The sequence below is a fragment of the Adiantum capillus-veneris genome, chromosome 13 (genome assembly GCF_014529385.1).
Source record: "Adiantum capillus-veneris isolate H3 chromosome 13, ASM1452938v2, whole genome shotgun sequence".
NCBI classification, from domain to species: domain Eukaryota; kingdom Viridiplantae; phylum Streptophyta; class Polypodiopsida; order Polypodiales; family Pteridaceae; genus Adiantum; species Adiantum capillus-veneris.
Window position 1 is genome coordinate 112,527,110 of NC_140943.1, and position 18,179 is coordinate 112,545,288.

Here is an 18,179-nt window from a genome sequence, read left to right on the forward strand (position 1 = left end):
AAAGGTCAATACGTGCATCTTGATATCTACTGTTTGTTCATATATACATAATATGAATATGTTGAAATTATGTAGGATAAAGGAAACATGCAATCAAAAAGTTTAACTTGTCTACTATCTCATTACATCCTACTCGGTCTGCGCCTGCATTAACGGGAATCTACCCAGATGCTATTGTCTAGCTCAGCGAATATCGTGCAGTGCCATGGATCCACCCACAACCTTGCTGTCTCTCGCATCCCGTCTCCTCCACCCCCTTGGGACCCAAGCTCCCCCCGTCTGCACCCACAACCGTCCTGTCCCTCGCATCGCGTCTATTCCTCCCGCTCCGGACCCAACCTGCCCCCGCCTGCATCCGTTGTACCGAGAGAGACAGAGAGAGAGAGGATATAACCTGCGCCTGACACAGATACACACGGCATGCCTTGGTTTCTCTCTGGCATGGCATCTCTTGCTCCCCCTCTGCACCCAACCTCCCCCCGCATGCATCCGTTGTATCGAGAGACAGACAGAGCAGAGAGAGAAATGAAATCTTAATATATATGCGCCCAACATACAACATGGCCTTTTTCTGCCGCCTCCACGTGTGTCCTCTCCACTTTTTCACTACAAACTTTTCGAAGGCATCTCCCAAGATACCGGTTAATCAGCTGCTTCCAAAATTGGGCACGCCTATTACTCGTTGGGCTTTCAATAAGTAGAATCTAAGCAGGTTCTTTCCTCACTTTTGGCAAAGACAAAAGGAGATGACATCCCATCGTGCCCGGTGCCCTGCAATGTGCATCTATTCCTTCTTCTTGATGCCCATCCCTTCTCGCTCCGTCAGGCCCTGCGATCCCGTGCCCTGCAAGTTTGCAACGAGCCCCTGGCTTCGTGCATTGCTAGTGCCTGTGAAGCTTGCCCCTCCATGCACAGCATTCCTACGCTCTGCTTGTTCTTCTGATTCGCACTTCCTAAGGTCTCAGATAGACCTTGTTGATCCACTCCAAGCCTTGAGCACCTCCAGCCTTGGGTTTGTCCATCGCTATTGCCTGCGCAGCTTCCCCTCGATGCAGCGCATCCTCTTGCAGACGAGCCCCGGCCCCCTTATCGATGGACTCCTTGTTGAGCACACGCAGACGAACGCATCATCGACACAAACTCAACAGGCAGATTTTTTTCCAAACAAAACGGACACCTGTCGTCACCGCGAGTGTTGTATTTAACATTTTCTCCTGTTTGACAATTGAGACCCATTTTTGAGTGCTTAGCATGAAAAGTCTAGTTTTAGCCTCTTAAATTGATAGACAATCAGTTTTCTTATGAAAACCTACAAATTTTTTTAATCTCTGGAGAATATTAATCTCACTACCTGGGGTATTTTGGAAACTTACGACAAAATATTTGAGGGGTGTTTTGAGAATTTCCACAAATTAGGGGGGTATTTTGGTAATTTTCCCTTAAAATAAACACGATTCTAGTAAGAGAATAACCAATCTAAAGTGCGAAAGAGAAACTTTCAATGAATCTAGAGAGAGAGAGAGAGAGAGAGAGAGAGAGAGAGAGAGAGGGGGCGAAGGAGAACAATGTTTGCATAGATTCCAAAAATTAAAGCATGTGCAACCCTTTTTGCACGCTTGCATCTCCACACCCGCCCTTCTCTGTGCCTTTACCTAAACCAGGCTCATGCGATAGCAGACATCTCTGCTGCGGCATACTTCCATGACTGCTTCGTTGACGCATGAGCCACCTTTGCAATATAAAAAAAGGCATGTCGTGCTCTTCGCCCTAATGCATGGCTGAACACCTTTCCTCCTGCGTTGTCTATCGGCCCCCCCACCATCATCCCTTCTGTGCTCTTACCACGTGCACCCCCTTTCATTTTCTTTGTGATCTTCTTTTAACCCAACTAGTTGGATCCGTTTCATTTTCTTTTCAAACATTTGCTATACCTACTTTCCCGAATCGCGACGCATGGCATCTTCCAGAAGAAAATGCATCGTGATGCATGGCATCTTCCACAAGAAAATACACCTGCCATGATGCCATCCATAAGGTATTTTGGAAATTTTTGAAATTTCAAGAGTATTTTTGGAATTTCTATAAATTAAAGGGGTATTTTGGTAATTTTCCAAAAAATACAAGAAGAAGAAGAAGAGAGTTTTAACGTCGCATGAAACTATCCCAAGAGACTTTAAATATATCTCTAACTGAGCAAGAAGTTTTTTTTTTCCCTGGCCCTTCCCTTTTCCTTTTGAGTCCCAAGCCAAGGGATCTTTGTTGATTCTCCTTAATGAGACACTTTGGGAAACCCTATTTGTGTAAAGAGATGGACAAATCATCCAGTTCCACTAAGAAAAGTTAAAGCTAGCCAAAAAGAAAGCTATTTTAGTTACACAAGAATTTTACTTGATTACACATAGTGGAAAATCCAAGTCATGGAGAAATTAGGATGGGAGGCAATGTTGCCAATACCAAGGGGAGTTGACAAATCTTCATGATAGGATCCTTTAGTCTATGAAGTGATTATTCATGAGCATCAAGGGCTTACAATGGCAATTGGTAGTTTTCAATCCTGTGGGGCCACAAGCTATGTATTGTTGTCTCATGGAGTGCATTGTTAATGTCTAACAAGGACATGGTCAAGAAGCTTTAGGCTATTTTGCGGAGATGCAGAGAGAGGGCATCTGATGCTAATATCCATGATAGTATTGTTATTCAGGGGTTGTTGAAAAGAAAACGTCATGCTTGGAGCTGCCTTGGTCGACAGTATGCCAAATGTAGTGCACTTCATAAAGCACAAAAAGCACTTGAGGAGCTTCCTGTTTGGGATGTCACCTCCTGGAACGTCCCTAGCTGAGGAGCCCCATGCACACAAGCAAGCTTTAGATATTTTTTCGAATTTGAGAGAGGGAGAGAGAGATTGAGAGAGAGAATCCAACCGGAATTAATAGATTGCTTTACAGGTGCCGCGATGAGCGATGCTTCTCAACTTGCTATTGAGGAGGGGCAGGAGTAAAATTGTCAGTGCTCGCCAAGGGAGCTAACCATGGAACATGCCCGATGTCACTGTTTGAAAAAAGGAAAGCTTGCCAAAGGGAAGACCCATAGAGAATTCACACTTGATCGCCCCCTCACATAATCCCAACCTTCGGCAACATTCATAGTGTTAGCTCCACCTTTACCAACTCTCATAGCTCCAAGTCCTCTTGAAATCTATAATGTTGATCTACCTTGGCCTCCACTTCTCCTTCAATGCTCTGTGTGTGTGTGTGCGCACGTGCCCCTTAGTCGCGGCTCAGTTTGGCTCTGTCACGCCTATGACCTGCGCACAGAGTCTCTCTCTCTCTCTCTCTCTCTCTCTCTCTCTCTCTCTCTCTCTCTCGCACACACACACACACACACACACGCACACACACATGCATTCCACATTTGAAACGCGCGCGAGAGAGAGAGAGAGAGAGAGAGAGAGAGAGAGAGAGAGAGAGAGAGAGAGAGAGAGAGAGAGAGATGAAATTATTTACATCTTCAAAAGGCCAAAGTGACTTATGAGACAAAAGAGTTTACAAATGGTGAATCTGATACAATGTCTGTGTAAAAGACTAAAAATTGAAACTGAACTGAGCTAAAGTGAAATGGAACGAAATGAAATGAAAGGCTGAGATGTTGGAATCAATATCCTATCCTATGATATCCAACATCGGTCTTTGGCGAAGCTATCAATGTCCTTCTCAGTGAGTACTCTGACTAGGTATCTCCTATGTCATGCCAGAACATCCGAACCCTTTGATGTAGCTTTCACCAATGTCTCGATGACCCTCACAGTCGTGGGCGTTTGGATCTCCCAAGCTCAATGGCCCTGTTAGTCAATGTACCTTTGGTATAGATGGACTCTGAAGTCTGTTGTGATGCCTGCTCATCTGAATGCCATGTATGTAGTCTGAAGAAATCAGTGATCTCCCTCTGTGAGTGTCTCCTACTGTCTGGTCTCCTCAAGAGGCTCTCCCTATGTCTGCGCAGCTCCAAATAAAAATAGCCCAAGGCATTTCTGATCCTGGATCTCATAACTTTGGCCAGTGGTCCAAAACCCTTTCTGAATAGGCAGTGGAAACAAGGGTTTGAGGGGAAGAGGGGCCATGCCGCTGCCGAAGGCGGCACCGTTTTACTAGTTGAATATAAAGGCTAAGCCACCATGCTCTCTCTCTCTCTCTCTAGGTTAGTTCACATGGAAGAGTGGTTGCCAATAGGTCCATGGGTGGTTTTGTGCTAGTTGCAAACCTCAATGTACCAGTTGGTTGCCATCCTGCTCCACCCTTCGAGGTGGAGCAAGAGAGCAACCACACTAGAAGACAAACTGATCGTGCCATTTTTCAATTAAGAAATACTAGGTTTGGGAAAATGGTGGGGCTGAAATGACGTTCTCTCTCTTCTTTCTTACCTTCCCAAAAATTCTAGTTCTTGGTTGACATCTGGTTCACAACCATCTCTCCACGTGAACTGACTCTCTCTCTCTCTCTCTCACACACACACACACACACACACACACACACACACACACACACACACAAACTCACACACGTGTTGAATATCACACACACACTTTGAATATCATGTCTAACATTAGAATGAAGAAAGATAACTCTTGATATGCTTGCACAAGTGCCTTATCTTGCTCACTCTCCTCCCATCGGTGGATGGATTGTTGGGGACCGGTCCATCAAAGGGGAATGTAGAGATAGTGTTGATAATCAACTATCTCAGTAGGGGCAGCTAGAGATAGAAAGAAAAGCTACTGGGAGGCAAAAGCTAGACGTACGGATGACCTTAAAAAATGAATGATTGACTCCCATAAGATATCATGCTTAGCTCACAACTAAACTGGCTAGCCGTGTCCAACATGCTCACCCAGCAACATATGATGCACATCTAATCGCTACTCATCAATTGCGATCAAATGTGGAGCCCCTCTACACACCTCTCTCGGCCCCACAAAGTACAAAGTGCAATGTGTATTCGTGGTGCACCCTAGCTAGCCTACAACCTATGGCAAAGTCCAATAAGCTCCAAGGCATTCTTTGAGTCAACTCTTAGTAGAGCGGTAGTGTGCGGGAAAGTCAAGGTTCACAACATAAGATAGTTTTCATGATTGTATAAGCAACTTAGTATTCTGATATTTTTTGATTTTGCAACATATGTTTGGTCATGTTGACAATGTGATTAACCTCTTTTACTTTGTTTCTCTAAGTTGCAAATTATTTAGAGAGAGAGAGAGAGAGAGAGAGAGAGAGAGAGAGAGTTCTTTGCACGCACTTTGCAACGCTAAGTTGGCACCCCAAGGCACCCACAGGTTTCTCGCTAGCATATCTCACAGCTCAACATCCACTATCTTGCAACCCAAGGAGACAGGCCTATTTATAACCATTGCTTATTACCAGTTTTTATTGGTACCAACTTCCGCTATGCTTAGTACAATCACCGTCCATTTTATTACTTTTGACATTTGTTTGCCATATTTTTAAATTTGAACTGTGTGTTAATCCTTCATAATCCTTCATGGAAAGTTATGAATAGGAAAAAATCACGTCTTAAGATGCTAAATGAAGTAGCTGTGTTAACAAAAAGTGTCTCAGCTTACAATCGTGTCGCTTTGAAACTCAATAATGCCTCTCGAGAGTAAGAGGAAAAGGAAGGAGGGAGAGAGAGAGAGAGAGAGAGAGAGAGAGAGAGAGAGAGAGAGAGATGAAACAAATGAAATAAAATGTTTGGCCATTATGATATGTGAGACCAAAGGCGGGGAGAGAGAGAGAGAGAGAGAGAGAGAGAGAGAGAGAGAGAGGGAGTACTCTTCTTGATCTAATTTTGTGAAATTTGTCAAGAGCAACGGGCTTGACGGTAAGAGGGACCATGCCACCGCCGAAGGCGGCTCCGTTTTACTAGTTGAGCTTAATAGGGTAGAGGGATCGATATAGAGACATTTAAAATGTAGGGGCAATAGAAATTAATTCAAATAGTAGTGCTTCAATCTAGAAGTAGACTAATGATTTTGAATGAAACTCACATTAAAAGTAAGAGCTTAGGGTATGCTCATTGGAAGGAGAGGAGGGCGGAGAGAGAAGGGGGCGGGGGGGGGGGGGGGGGGGCGGCTAGTTATAAGTTAGAGGGGGCCTCCGTGAGAGGGGGTAATTTGCAGAATTAGATTGACTAGATGTGATGTGACAAGCTAAATTCACATTGATGCCAAAAAAAGAGAGGGTAACATGCTCATTTGTAATTGCACCCTTTTGAGGTGCAGTTTGGAGAGGGAGGGAGGGAGGGTTGATACATAGCGATTACCCCCCTCCGTGTGGGCATTATCTTATCTCCTCCTTTCCCCATTAATTGCATCTCAAAACAGTGTAGTTTAAATTTGGGTCTCTCACCCCCCTCAGGACTATATACACATGCACATTTAAGAAGCTCGTTCATGGGATCGACGGCGCGGAATTGGGACGCGATCGGCGAGACGATCTGGATCATCTGCGTGGCGGGGCCGGGCTTGGGGTAGGGGGTAAACCGGGGCGACGAATGGCGGGACGATGTGGCGCCGGGCAGGTGACATGGCCTCAGGACGGGGGTGAGATGGCAACGGACGATCCACGTTGGCATTAATTATGACGGGGGGGGAAATCCGACGGGATCACCGCCATGATTTTGAAGTGGGGTGTGTCACCTCACCTCACCTCAGGCAGTGAGGGGAGCCTGCAGGTCGTCCTGCCATGTCGCCCGAGTTGCTTTCACTTTGCACCTCGTAGTACAGCTTGCAAGATGGGCGTTCAACATTGCCATCTCTGTTTTGGGGTTTGAGGGGGTGTTTCAGGGCATCGCGCAGGTCTGTCCAGGGGGTTTCAAGGGCATCGCGGGCAAGGAGAGCTCTGTCCAGGATTGCATAGAGATGGCGGGCAAGGCGAAGAAGGGTGGGAGGAAGGGAATGAGGGGCGCCTACTCTACACTTCCACCAAAGAAGCCTACTGGAAGGGCTGGGGGGGAGCCAAAAAGCCGCCTGCGGCGATGAGAGCCACGCGGTCGAGGGCGGGGCCAACGCCGGCTGAGGAGGTCAAAGACGTGGGGGGGGGGGGGGGGGGGGGGGGGGGGGGGGGCTCCTTCTTGCAGTGTCTCAGCGCAATGTTGTTCCGGAGCCTTCGCCGGTCAAGACTGCTGCTGTGACCGGGGAAAGGAAGAAGAAAGCGGGGAAAGGACCAAACAATGATGATGTTCCTCCATTGGCGGTTGTAGAACCGGAGCCATGCAAGCTACTGCTGCTGTGACCAAGGAAGGGAAGAAGGGGGCTTTAAAGGCCCAACAGCCAGAACAAGTAAGATAGTTTCCGGGTTTACCTGTGAATGTCCAGGTTTATCTGTGGACGTTTGGGTTTACTTGTTCCAACGTGTGCAGGGTTTGAAGATTGCAACGCCTGAGGGCCAAGATGCTCCTCTGTCTTGACGGATGTACCTCGAGAGGCGTGCCAAGGTGCTGCTTTGAAGAAGCTCCAAAGCCCCCAAAGGCCCCAAAGGAGATCCAACGCACAAAACAGGTAGGACTCTTTTTGTAGATACTCGGGTTTATCTGTCATTGCCCGAAGATTTGTGTGGTTTAAGGGAAATTTATGCCTGCTGTTAAGTGTTCACATGTGCAGGGTTTGAAGAGGGCAACGCCTTTGAAGATTGATGCTCCTCTGTCGGTGGATGTACCTTGAGAGCTGTGCCAAGGTGTTGCTTCAAAGAAGGCTCCAAAGGCCCCAAAGATTGCAACACCTTTGAAGATTGCAATGCCACCGGGCCAAGATGCTCCTTTGTTGGCGGATGTACCTCGAGAGCAAGGCCAAGGCTCTGTTTTGAAGAAGGCCCCAAAGGCCCCAAAGGTCCCAAAGGAGGCCCAACCAACAAAACATGTAAGATTTGTGTAGGGTCAAGATGCTCCTCTGTCATCGGAGGTACCTCAGGAGCCATGCCAAGATGCTAGTTTGAAGAAGGCCCCGGCCCCAAAGGCCCCAAAGGAGATCCAACCAACAAAACAGGTAGGAGAAATGCCTGGGTTTATCTGTCAGTGCCCGAGTATCGCTAGCTGTTAAGTGCTCCTAGGTGTTTAAGATGTGCAGGTTTTGAATCTGGTTAAAGGATCAAGCGTGTTGAAGGCTCAGAAAAGCGGCCAGTCAAAGGAGGTGAGCGGCATAGCGGGCACCCGACTAGGGGCTCCAAAGGCTCCTAAGGCTCCAAATGAGGACCAACAAACTAAACACGTAGAATTGTGCCCGTGTATTGTGCAATTTTCTTGAAAATTGTGTCTGCTGTAAGGTGTTCACGGGTGTCAATGTGTGCAGGATATAATTTTGCTTGAAGGATCATGTCCCTTGAAGGTTCAAAAGAGTGGTCAAGCAAAGAAGTTGAGTGGCACAGCAGGCTCCGAGCCACCCAAGACACAGGTATGCAACAAACGGCCCTAGGCAGACTATTGCAATGAAAGTGTGCCTTGCAAGTGTTTTTGGTCCTTGCACCCAGGTTTATGTCTGAGTGCATTGTCCTAGGTGAACAAGAGAAAGGCCAAGGCCGATGTGAAAGAGAAAGAAGGTATGGCGGTCCCCAAGCAACAAAATGTGAAGAGGTTGAAGAGGATGAAAGAGGTGGAAGTCCGTGAGGTCATTGAGCGAAAACTTGTTGTTGATGAGGTAAGCCACTCAAGTGTTGTGCAAGAAGCCAATGAATTGTTTTTTTAATCTTATGGTTTTCCTCTTCTTTGATAAAATGGTTAGGTCAAGGTGAAAGGGCACACGGGCAAGGGGTAGTTGGAGAAGGTGTCGGAGGTTAAGATTGCTCTAAAGAGGGATGATGTGAAGAATAAGGCTAAAAAGCATGTGGAGAAGGGGCAAGAGGATGAAGGGCTGGCGGAAAAGGCTCTTGCCCTTGTCGGCTCTTCAAAGCGGCCCAAGCTTCAAGTAAAGAGAGAAAAAAAATTAGGGGCAAGTTGTACTACCTCCACAACTGTGGTAAGAAGTCCCTAGGTTTCTCTGTCACGGCATGGTGTGCAACTCTCTCTCTCCTCTCTCTCTTGTATTCTTATTGCCCGGGTTTATCTGTCACGGCATGGTGTGCAACTCTCTCTCTCTCTCTCTCTCTCTGTCTAGTATTCTTATTGCCCGGGTTTATCTGTCATGGCATGGTGTGCAACTCTCTCTATCTAGTATTCTTATTGCCTGGGTTTATTTGTCACGGCATGGTGTGCAACTCTCTCTCTCTATCTAGTATTTTTTATTGCCCGGGTTTATGTGTCACTGACTTGCTTTGCCTTTTGTATTGTATTGGATGTAGACACCTTATGTTGAGGTTATCAATGGGGGTAAGTTGGTGAGGATTTGTCGGGCTGAACCACCATGTACGAGTTGGAACACTCTCATGGAGAAGCGATCATAGATGATTCAACACTTAAAGAAAGTACATGGGCTGGATGTTGTTGGAATTAGGGTTGCAGAGAAACACACATAGCTTGGAGAAGACGAAGGAAGCTCAAGGCACACAATAGAGAGTGTGTTACTTAGTGTGCAATGGAAAGATAGATAGCCCTAGAGTGATGGGCGTATATACAATGCACGGGGGAAAAAACCTCCTAAAGAGGGAAAAAATGCCCCGGCGGTCCTAGTGTGTTCACACACATCACTACCACATGTATATGGTAACAAATCCCCCCTGGAGTGATGCGGTGAACGAGATCTGGCACATGAGTAAAGGGAAGTGCCATGCCCTGAGGACAGGATCAGTCCACAAAGGGGAGTAAGCCCAAAGCTTTGCGGAAAGCTTCAAGCTTCTCATGAGACAATGCCTTTGTGAAAAGATCTGCAAGGTTGTCCTGTGTTGGCACATAAGCCAAGCTGATCTCTCCTGCTGAGAGCCTCTCCCTGACATAGTGGTAATGCACCTCAATGTGCTTTGTGCGAGCATGAAAAACTGGGTTCCTCGTAAGTGCCAATGTGCTCTGACTGTCAGTGTAGATAGTGTTGGCAGTGTCCTGTCCAACACCCAAATCATCCATAAGGCGTCTGAGCCATACACACTCAACCGTAGCTGTGAAGACTGCCCTGTACTCAGCCTCACAACTAGAAGTGGCCACAGTAGGTTGCTTCTTGCTCAACCATGATATACATGAACTGCCAAGCATGAAACAAAAAACCACTTGTGGACACTCGCGTGTCAAAACAACCAGCCCAATTTGAGTTCTAAAAAGCATGTAAGTCCGGCGGCAATGATCCCCCCTTGGGATAAAACAAGCCAAGATGTAAAGTGCCACTAAGGTAGCGGAAAATCCTCTTGACAGCCTGCCAATGCTTAGACCCTGGGCTATGCATAAATCTGCTGACCTGTGAGACTGCAAACTGAATATCCGGCCTCGTGTTGCATTTATAAATGAGGCAGCCAATAGAAATTTGGTAAAGAGTGACATCATCAAGATCACCAGCATCATGTAGACTCAACTTCAAACCCGTTTCCATGGGAGTGGCAATAGGTTTGCAATCCTCAAGTCCAAACTTACATAGCAATGTCTCTATGTAACTTTTCTGACACAAGGCAATACCACCATCACACTGCTTAAACTGTATACCCAAATAATGATGCAACAGCCCCAAATCTTTAAGTAGCATTTAAATCAACCTTAAATTCAGCAATATGTCTCTCATTTGGTCCAGTGATCAACAAATCATCAACATAAAGAACCACGATGAGAAATACATCACCCTCACGCTTTACATACAATGTGCTTTCTGTTGGACTGTTACGAAAGCCTTGTTTGACCAAATGAGTGTTAGATTTCTCATACCAAGCATGAGGAGATTGCTTCAACCCATACAAAGCCTTGTTACATTTGCACACTTTGTCCTCTTGTCCTTTTATGACAAAACCGCGAGGCTGCGTTACATAAACTTCCTCAAATATGTCACCATTCAAGAAAGCAGTAACAATGTCTGATTGATGTACATCCCAACCAAAATGAGCTGCCAATGCACAGGGAAAATGCACAGTAGTCATACGACAAGTGGGAGCAAAAGTCTCTTCATAGTCTATGCCTTTTTGCTATGCATAACCTTTTGCAACAAGTCGAGCCTTATGGCGATCGATCTCACCATCCGGTTTGCGTTTCAACTTGTAAACCCATTTCGTACCAATGGCCTTTTTTCCAGGAGGCAAATCACATAAAGTCCATGTGTCATTTTCTATAAGTGCATCATATTTTGATTGCATGGCAGCCATCCAATTTTTCGAATTTTGTGCTTCAACAAAAGACAGAGGCTCCTCAACATCATGTAAGCTAGACACAACCAAAGCATAACAATCTGATGCATAAGATGCATGGCGAGAGCCTGAACGAGTACGACTAGACAAAGGTGCATCCAATTTACTGTCACGCAAAGTGTGCACCAGCCATTTTGGCATACCTCTAGCCTGCTCATTTTCAGCCCTTTCCTCATCAAGTACATTATGTACATCTGCATCAGTAATAGGCTGATCTAGAACATTTTCAGAGACCACCATAGGCTGTACATTTGCCTCATTGGAACTTACATTCGTATTTCCACCACTGAAAAGAGGCAAAAAAGTGTCATAAATGTCCTGTGAGCTTACATTACTGTCTCTGGTACATGACAGCAAGGGATGAACAGAATCTTCCACAAACACTACATCCCGTGAAACCAGAATATGTTTTGTTTGCGGATGATACAACTTGTAACCTTTGATTTCAGCACTATAACCAACAAAAATACATTTGACAGCCTTATCATCCAATTTTCTGCGCTGCACTTGTGGCACCAAAGCATATGCCAAACAACCAAAAACACGCATGTGCTCAATAGAAGGCTTTCTATCATGCCATGCTTCATATGGAGTAATAGACTGCAAAGCTTTCGTAGGACACCTGTTAAGTACATAAGTGGCACACATGATGGCCTCAAGCCAAAAAGAATGCGGTAAAGCTTGACTTTTGACCATACATCGTGCCATTTCCGTCAGTGACCTATTTTTCCTCTCAGCAACACCATTTTGCTGAGGTGTATAAGGCACTGTAAATTGGTGTTTTATCCCACGACTAGCCAGAAATGCATTAAATTCATGAGACATATACTCCCCCCCTCGATCAGAACGGACAGTACCCATAGTACATTTCGAGACATTTTTAGCCATAGCCAGAAATTGTTTGAAGCACATAAAAACTTTGGACTTCGCTTTAAGCGAAAATACCCATGCATGCCTAGAGTAATCATCAATGAAAGTCATGAAGTACAGGTAATTGCCCAAGGACGGAGTTTGCATGGGCCCACAAACATCACTATGCACAAGCTGCAACCTGAATGTGGCCCGAACTGAACCATCCTTTGGAAATTTAGAACGTTGCATCTTACCCAAAATACAGCCTTCACAAACATGTTTGGCAGGTGCTTCAAAAGGCGGCAAAGAAGCAACCATGTCATATTTTTGCAAACGCAGCAAACTGGCAAAATTCACATGACCAAAACGTGCATGCCAAAGTTTTGCATCTCAAATAGCCCTTGAATCTGCAACAACATTTGCAAAATTTTGTCCACACTTGTCATACAAAGTGAGCTTATATAGCCCACGGCACAAAAGGCCAGATGCAACAATTTCATCACCAAAACTGAGATCATGAATTGTACATCTGTCATCCACAAATTTGACTACAAGTCCAAGTCTAGCAAGTGCGGATACAGACAAGAGATTCTTCTTGATCCCAGGTACATAAAGTGCATCAACAAGTGTGAAAGAACTGCCATTAGCAGCAGTGAGCACAATCTTTCCAACTCCCTAAACTGGATAAGAGTCGTTGTTGGCACAAGTGACTGAATTCCCATGAGGGACAGACTCGAGAGAGGTAAACAATTCACGATGTGAGGTAATGTGCTTTGTAGCACCACTGTCGAAATACCACACATGTGAATCTGCAGCAACTGACAAGCATGCATCATGGACAGCAGGATTGTAAGTGCACTCTACGCTAAAAGCCCATTCTGCATCAACATCAGCAACACAGTCTCCTTTCACAGAAGACTCAACAATGGTTGCATTTGTAGTGGAACCAGTATTTGCAGTGGAACCACCCTCTTTCTTCTTAGCCTCTTTGGCCTTCAACTTAGGACAGGACTTGATCAAGTGATCATTGGCTTTACAATAATGGCAACGCATCTTCTTTTTGTCCTTATCACCACAATTTCCAGACGAAGTGCTGCCTGCAGAAGCATTAGGAACATAAGTTTTGCCACTCGCAGCAGAACCATAAGAAGTGGCTGCATTACTGTTACCACCCTTTCTTTGAGAAGCAATAAAAGCCTGTTCAACTGCACGCTGTCTAGTCCTGTTTTTTCTGGAAAGTGACTCTTGCAATAGCAATGTGCATAATGCATCAAACTTGACAACTTCAGGATTTCCTTGGGTCATCAGTCTCCAAGTACTAGCAAAAGTCTGGTAAGAATCTGGTAAGGCATCAAGAATAGTCTGCACAAGGGAACTGTCTGAAATGACTTCACCTGCAGAAATAAGCTGCTCATTGATATCCTTGACACTAGCAAGGAAAGTGTCCATATCATCTTCCTCATGCATAATCTTTGACTCCAGCTCTTTACGCAGCAAAGCAATTTTTGCCTCATTGCGGCTTGCATAAAGACCTGCTAAAATATCCCAAGCCTGTTTTGCAGATTTTGCTGAACGGATGTGAGGAACAATGGTACGCTTCACAGACAACGCAATCAATGCATGAGCCTGCTCATCCTTAACATCCCAACGAGCTTATTCTGCCGTAGGCAAAACAACTCTAACAGCTGCAATCCTTGCAGCAAGACCTGCAACATCCTCAACATCGCCTACATCATCAGAACCAGGACGTACATCAATGCCCTGCTCAATGTTCCAGACACCCTTTGACACAAGAACATGTTGCATCATATAAGACCACATAGGGTAGTTGTCCCCATCCAACCTGTCCTCAACAGCAAACATCTTGAACACATCTGTGTTGTTGTTGTCAGCCATGGTAAATGTTGCACCTGATGTGAAAACTACCCGAAAATAGGAGAAATGGAGCGGGAACAACCTGTGCTATATAGCACAAACCGTAGAAGACTATAAGGCACCTGTTATGCAGAAAACGGCACTGACAGAAATTCTGCATAAAATGACGAAATAGCATGTGCAGTACTGCCTGTAGTGGAAACGGAGGCCGAAATGAGCCCAAATAAAAATTCTGAGCAGACCGGGCTCTTCGAGTTCGCCCAAAATTTTTGTCGACCTGCGAACTCTCGCCAAAGCTCACTGAAATTGAAGAAAGTGAGCAGGCGTGTGCTGGAGGAGCTGGCGACTAAGCCCTGGAGGACGTGACCTGCTCTGATACCAATTGTTGGAATTAGGGTTGCAGAGAAACACACACAGCTTGGAGAAGACGAAGGAAGCTCAAGGCACACAATAGAGAGTGTGTTACTTAGTGTGCAATGGAAAGATAGATAGCCCTAGAGTGATGGGCGTATATACAATGCACGGGGGAAAAAACCTCCTAAAGAGGGAAAAAATGCCCCGGCGGTCCTAGTGTGTTCACACACATCACTACCACATGTATATGGTAACATATGTCTTCATCCCTCAAAGGCTCGGAGGGTGGCCTCGAGGGAGTGTCAACAACGACGTGCCCAAGTCAAGTATACGAGATCAGGTACGGGCCCAACAACTCTTTAAGGATGTGAGTGGAAATTTTGTAGTAAATCGCAAGAGGATTGAGGAGAGAGCAAAGAATAGGGTAGCCCTCACTTGGGACGTTCTTCCGCACAAGGCTCAAACGGCCATGAAGAAAGATAATTTTATCATGCAGTTTGTGGCCAACCACATGAAAATGATCGATCAAAGGGAAGAGGCAATGAAAAAGGAGATCAAGAGTCACGTGGAGGAAGGCTACGAATCTAGGGTAAGTTCTATGGTCATAGAAGCCAACTTTATTATTTTAATCGGGTTTGTGTTTTTGTAAGTGCCCAGGTTTATGCTATGTCTGAGTTTAAATTGATCTGTTTTATTGCAGCGCCAGATCAAAGTGGGGACCTTGATTGTTCGTAGTGACGAGGATAAAAGCAGCGGGGGGAGCAGCGAAGGGAGTGATGACGATGGAGATGAGGATGACGAGTCTAACCAGGATGGGAGTGGGGATGATGATCCCGATTATGGTAGCGATGGGGATGTTGATGATGACGATGGTGGGGGTGACACAAGTGGTGGCAGTGATGACATAAGTGGTGGGAGTGACATAAGTGGTGCCGATGATGACGATGGTGGGGGTGACACAAGTGGTGGTGGTGATGACATAAGTGGTGGGAGTGACATAAGTGGTGGCGGTGATGACGATGGTGGGGGTGACATAAGTGGTGGCGGTGATGACGGTGAGGATGATGGGACTGATGACGAGGATGAAGGCGGTGGAAGTGGCAAAGGGGACAGTGAGGATGGCGCCTAAGATGTTAGTAGTGACGAGGATGAGGCGCAAGAGATTTTATCTTCACCTGCAAGCATCCTTGCTTGAGATTGTTTTGAGTGACTATGTCGTTTGTATGATTTTGTTTCACATACTTATCAGCTCTAACATGGAATGTGAACTTTTCATTCTCTCCTCGGCTTATGCTAGGTGGTTAAAACAATTTTGTGTTACAAATTTTTTGGGTTGACATGTTATCCACGTTTACATGTTCGCATGTTAAATTAAGTCTGGGTTTATGGATTGCCCGGGTTGATATGTGTACCGGGTTTACTTTATCGGTTATCAAATAAGTCTAGGTTTTACGGATTTCCAGGGTTGATGTGTTGTCGGGGTTGACATGTTATTTGTATAGTGGTTTGCATTCATGGTTTTATATGTTATTTGTATAGTGTGCTGCAAACTTAGAAAATGCTGTTTGTATGAACTTGCATCACATACTCATTAGCTTTAACATGCAATGTGTTGGCTTTCCCTTATCTCTCTTGGCTTAAGCTATGAAGTTAAGTTGCTTCATAGTTTGAATAGTGTGCCTTGGGTAGACATCCATGGTATATGTGAAAGCTTGTGAAGTGCGTAGATTTTGTGGTTGTATTTGCAAGCTGTCATTCAAGTTGTATTTGCAAGTTGTGTTGTTTGGTGTCATGGCAAATTTCACCATATGGTTTGAAAGCCTCTCTCTCTCTCTCTCTCTCTCTCACACACACACACACACACACACACACACACACACACACACACACACACACACACACACACACACACACACGCGAAAACTCATCCAATGTTTTATGAGGCCTGATCGTGTTTTATGTTTTGGTGTGTTAGTCATGCATTTGGTTTTCCTTGGACAAGTTTCAAAAAAAACATTGACATTGCCATCGTGCCTAAGCTATTAGTAGTGGTAGTAGTATTAGTGCTCGTAGTGAAAATCCACAATGATGATGGTAGAAAGAGGAAAGGAAGATGCTGCCAAGAGTATAAGACAATCATACTAGAAGGACAAATCTCTTTTCCACTTGCATCACGTACATTTCTACAACTAAACTATGTTGATAGTCTGTGTGTGTGTGTGTGTGTGTGTGTTTGAACCTAATTAGTCTAATATTAACATAAAAAGTTACTATTGTATAGCTTAAATCTAACTATATAGACACTGCAATCTCTAACAAAGTTGAGAAAAACTATACACCTAATAGTTGCACAAGAAATACAATCCTAAGAGGGCATCGAGAATGAACTGCCACATAAAGAGGTAGCCCATGGTCAATTAAAATAGGTATGGAATTAAGTGTATAAAGCAAAGGTATTGAAAATTATTTTAGGGAAGGTAATGAGTCAAAATTCTCCATCACAAGACAAGAAGTAGTGCCGATAGGTTGAGCAAAACCCAAAACAGGTATAAGGTTGATTGAAAGAAGACAAACAAAAGCCTATCAAGTTGTACAAAGTAAGAATAGTCCACTCCTTTACCACCATAATAATAAGTTTAGAACTTTCCTTATTCAGGTGAAAAGAGATGGTAGGTGATTGAGAGGTCGAAGAATAGTACAAATAACCAAACATGGGATACAGATAAACCAGTGCAAAACAGCAAGACAAGAGGAAGATGTTTACAGCTCAGTTTCAGGTGAAAAGATATGGTAGGAGATTGAGAGGTCCAAGAATAGTACAAATAACCAAACATGGGATACAGATAAACCCGGGCAAAACAGCAAGACAAGAGGAAGATGTTTACTGCTTAGTTTCAGGTGAAAAGATATGGTAGGTGATTGAGAGGTCCAAAATTAGTACAAATAACCAAACATGGGATACAGATAAACCTGGGCAAAACAGCAAGACAAGAGGAAGATGTTTATTACTGAGTTTCAGGTGAAAAGATATGGTAGGTGATTGAGAGGTCCAAAAATAGTACAAATAATCAAACATGGGATACAGATAAACTCGGGAAAAACAGCAAGACAAGAGGAAGATGTTTACTGCTCAGTTTTACAAAAGTACAATTCGATGAGCTGATGCCAATACTCCATGCATGGTTTCCCCATCATGGAACTTCAGATCAAACAAATGGTCATCGTCATTGTTTGGTCCGCATACCACGAACGTAACAAGGCATTCATTAGCATTAGACCATGAAACAACAAGGCTTGTTGGCCTATCAATGCCCCTAGGTTTTCTTGAGCTCTTAGCCGTGGAGTCATAGGCAACAATGCATTGCAAGTGTGGCATGTATCGACCCCCTCGTCCACCCCCGGGACAGTCACTTATCAAAAGACCCCTATATCACATGCGTTCAAAAGGTAATTAATAATACCCCAATATACATACTATACTTACACTGTAAGCCTATTTAAAAAACCCCCACCCCCCTCTGTATGTATACATTTTTATACATTTTGGTCTTTTGATAATCCTCTCCGGTTAACTCACGTGATATCATACACATTCTAAAAAGTGACCGCCCCGGGCGTCCACCAAGAAAGTCTTTGTGCAACAATGATGACAGTAAACCCGCCTTTGAGAAGCAAACCGAACTCGCTTACGGTCCCTTTGATGCTTATGTCACAAGGAACCCATTTGTCTAGCAGGCCGTGTGGGCACCGTGATTTGCATATTTACTCCTTCTGGCCTAGGTTGGCCATGCCCAAGTCAAGTGG

The 18,179-nt window shown here is 44.8% G+C and overlaps 1 pseudogene; it reads left to right on the forward strand.

The window, feature by feature from the left end:
• The first annotated feature begins 14,622 nt into the window (after nucleotides 1–14,622).
• LOC147444668 (uncharacterized) lies at nucleotides 14,623–15,570 on the forward strand (annotated as a pseudogene).
• The last annotated feature ends 2,609 nt before the right edge of the window (nucleotides 15,571–18,179 follow it).